At 34.7% G+C, this 4,217-nt stretch overlaps 1 long non-coding RNA gene across 1 annotated transcript; it reads right to left on the minus strand.

Annotated features, from left to right (window-relative positions):
• Positions 1-853: 853 nt before the first annotated feature.
• On the minus strand, positions 854-2,235 carry LOC110415810 (uncharacterized). The gene is made up of 3 exons (XR_016351159.1): positions 2,024-2,235; positions 1,306-1,586; positions 854-1,195 (listed from the first exon to the last, which is right to left on the minus strand). It is a non-coding gene; the product is annotated as an uncharacterized LOC110415810 (long non-coding RNA).
• Positions 2,236-4,217: the final 1,982 nt, after the last annotated feature.

A 4,217-nucleotide genomic window follows, 5' to 3' on the forward strand; every position in this document is an offset into this window, starting at 1 on the left:
AAAAAGGTGACAACGACTATAGAATCCCGTTATCACTTATTCCTAATTTTTTGACATACGTGATTTTTAAGTGACAAAGTGCGGACGCAAGGAAAAAGCAACGACGGCTGTAGAGAAGGAATCAAGACCACCTTCCTTTAGAGGTTTGTTTGTTTCTGCTTTTCATTCAACTGTTGGTTTGGTATTGTTTAAACGATCTCTGTTATAAAAGAGAAAATGACATGACCGAAAGCAGCCAAAGTGGAGGGGAGGGGTAAACTTTTCCACAACTTTTCCATCCCAAATGTTTGCTTTTAGGTTTCTCTCTTTGGACATGGTGTTCATGCTTCTGACGACTGCGGCACACATAGAATATATATTTTCTTTCCTCCTACATAAAAGTGAAACTAGCTAGTCAATTGGGCGCAAATGGCAGATGTGATACATTCGGGAATGGGCAGATCTTCTTTTAATCGGCTTAATTTTGGTCTTTAGATATGGAGATTTTCGTCGGCCAGCTGCATGCATGCTAATATCGTTATGTTGGTTACTTTTCTTTCCTAGTTATGAGGGAATACTTACCCCATAAGTTTGAGACTACTTATAGGGAAAGAAAAACTCTAGCCATCTTTTTCCTTGGATAATTCTTACTACGATTAATCTTTATCCTTTTGAAGCTGGAAGCCCTTTTGAAAATCGTGCGACTGCTGTTAGGACTGAGCCAACAATTTCTGTTCAAATTGTGCTTAAGATTCGTAGTGGACACAACATGGTACGGACAAGCCGACCAACCATTTCATAAAAGTTAAGTCACGACAATTAAAAATATTCAATATAAATGTAAATTTTGATACTTTTCATTCACATAGTCCATTTCTTTCTTGACATTCAAAATTCAATCAACACACAAACATACGTGGAAATACACCAAAGAGGGTAAGTTACAAATGCATCGGAGGGCCATGCATGGGCCTACGATCATAATAAAATATTAATATATTTTTGATGATGAGATTTTTTCTTTTTTTACTTGCAAATGGTTTAATAGAACAGGAGAAGTCGCAATTGATTTGTTATTCTTCAAACAGGAAACCAATTGCGAGCGAAACCAAAGAGTTGATTGTATGCCCGTCGCCAGGTAGAAAGCAGCTTGCCCGAACTAAAGCAGCGTAGCTAGAGCCATTACTTTTCCTTGCTCCGTTTTGCTATGAGTTCACTGCACAATAATAATAATAATAATAAAACAACAACAACAACAACTACTAAATGAAGCTTGAGTTAAAACTACATATTCTTTCCTTACAAGTATTTGAATTAGCAACTAACCGGAGAATCTGAGTAAGGCCAGCAGCTTTGGTGAAATCATTCGTCTCTCGTGCTTTTAGGATTTGAAACATAAGACAAAGTCGACGTTGGGTGTTGAGGCTTTGTTGTGTTATGAATTCAGTCTGTCTTCGGAGTTGCTCACATTCAAACTCAACCATATCAAATTTTTCTTTGACTTCCCTTTGCTCCCTTCTTATGCTTTCTTGTTCCTTACTAATCTTCCTCATCTCCGCTTTCAGCATTTTCATTCTCCTGCCTAAATTTTCCCTGGCTCTTCTTCTCTTGGTACAAAATTAAAAAGTACATCCATAATCCATATTAGAAAACAAGTTATATTGAAGTATAAAAGACTTTAAATTCAGATCCTCCTTTCGCTAAATGACTAAATAATTGAGATGAAAAAATATTCTTAATTATAATGTTTTTCCTCTAAGATAGGTCCTCTTTCCAAGCTACTAAGGCAATGACAAAGCCAAATTTCCCAACAAATTATTTAAGTCCACTTAGTTGAAGCAGCTTCGACAATATATACATATATAGACCGACCAAAGTGATTGTCATAAGCAGTTCCGACCATAAAAGAAAAATGGATTAATAATCCTGTATAAATTAATGAAAAGTTATAGGGTAAAAATAACAAATAGAAATGCATTTTAATTACTGACAGAGGATGAACAGATTATACAACGATGATGAATGAAACGTTGAAAATGTATACCAAATGGTTTCTTTGAGATAATGTACATCTTTTGGACATCAGCAGCAAAGATAATTTCCTCATGCCATCCGTTTTCTGACGACTCTGCATCCCGGCCAACCTGGTAGCAAATCGGAGTAATCTTATAACCTGAAAGCTTGCTCTGACTCGGATGATCTTCTGGGTACATTTCCCCTCAGTCCAGTGCAAAAATTTATATTCAGCTTGGTACATGACCATCAAGGAAAAAACAAAAACTTGGTCCATTGTATTGTGTTTCCATGGTAATTACCAAAGAAGAAATATAAATCCAACGACCAATGTTCGAACAAACTAGAATTAGAGTCAATCGAGAGAAGTCGCTTGGGTCCTGTCGATTGTCTGTGCTCAACACAAGTCTGTCGCGCGATTATATTTTGTTTCGTCCAACTGTTTCTTAGACTCAGTTCTTTCGTTTTACTCTTTCAAATAATAGTTGTTAATAATACTTAGACCCTTGTTAAGTAATTCGTTTTGTTAATCATTAATTAGAGATAGTTATACGTCCCGGGTAAATATCTACCGGGCTAAATTTTTTATAGCCGAAGAATTTTATCTGATCTTCCTACGTACTTGCGGGATAATTAAACTACAAATCGCAAAGGACTACAGGGCCTAAAACAAGACCCTAGCTTGATTTGCATGCAGGATTGATTTCCCAATGGGCTCTCAAAGCAGTGGGTCGAAGAAACTCTCTCTGATAAAATAATTCCAATTGGGCGCCCGCTGGTTGTGCTAAACCACATATTGTTTTTCAGGCATACCACTAGGTCGACATTTTGCTCACCACAGTTTAATTATATTATACTAATATTTATTATTATGTGCGTTCTTTGTAAATACTTGTTTTCAGGGGCGGAGCCTCCCTAACAGATGAGTAACAGCTAAGTGCTTTGCAGAATGAAAGAGTTAAAAAGCACTAAGAGAAAGAAGTATTTGAACATTTAATTTAATGGTTAGTGTATTATTTTCTTTATAAAAAGGAAATGTTCAAATCTCTCTTTTTCAATTATAAAAAAAAATCACTAAGAGAAAGAAATTATAAAATAGTGATCATCAGGTTTCTAAGATTCCATTTCAAATCTTTTAGGAAATTAACATCAAGAAATGTCGTAACGATGGATGCGGGAATATCCAAGCAAATTTCATGGACATATGCCCCAATTGGTTTTTATGGAGCAGTGCGGTGCCCGTTGAACTCTTACTTGAGCTATATAATAATAATATGTATTAGTCCCTCACCGTATTGATTGGTCATTTCGACTTTCACTCTGACAAAGCTTTGCCCGAGCAGGGGGTTGATGCTTTGTAAACGTCCAAAAGCTTCGATGTCATTTGAACCCTAAGTCGTAACGTGAACGGTGGCAATGGTAATTAAAATTTTCTCCCATTTTCCAAAGAAATTCAGATTAAGGAAAGAGGGGAGAGGGTGGATGTCGTAGGAAACTTTTCGATCATGACATAGGTCATAGAATTTTTTTTTAATTTATATGTTTTTGATCAGGTTTGCACGGCGTTCTAGAAGGAACTAAGGGAAATGACTGTTTCATACTTGGAATTCTAGGGTTTGGAATTTTACATGCTTTATTTTGTTTGGAAACTGTACAATGAAATAGCGACTGACTTGGAATTCTAGTATTTGGACTATCACATGATTTGACTAATCAACTTTAGGTCTTATCTTGCCATCCAAACTTAAATTGTATCTTCAAAAATGTTTCCGATTATACTTAGATTTTGCCATCCAAAATTTTATACTTAATTATGCCTAAACTGTATCAAAAAAGTAAACACCCAACGACAATGCCACTGTTGTTATATATGTTTGACATTGTCTATGTTGTCTAATGGCTTTAAGAGTTGTGAAACTTTATCTTTAAATAAAAAAAAGAGTTGTGAAAATATAAAATTAATTGCTTCTTTGTTTAATCTTTATTTTCTTATTTCCGTCATTTGATAATTTTTTTAGTTATAAAATAACCCTTAATCGAGAATTCAAAATTTACACTTACGACAAAGTTTCATTTACAACATTAATCTAACGTTTTAAAAACAAAATTTACTTGTACTTTAACGAATGATTTTTACGATAAATTCCTTAAAGTTATAAACAATTAATATATCATGCAGAATGGAACAAAATTAATAGTGTTTAATAATAGAAATTTTCGATTAC

The sequence above is a fragment of the Theobroma umbraticum genome, unplaced genomic scaffold, assembly GCF_002168275.2.
Source record: "Theobroma umbraticum cultivar Fairchild unplaced genomic scaffold, ASM216827v3 scaffold_147.0, whole genome shotgun sequence".
NCBI lineage: Eukaryota > Viridiplantae > Streptophyta > Magnoliopsida > Malvales > Malvaceae > Theobroma > Theobroma umbraticum.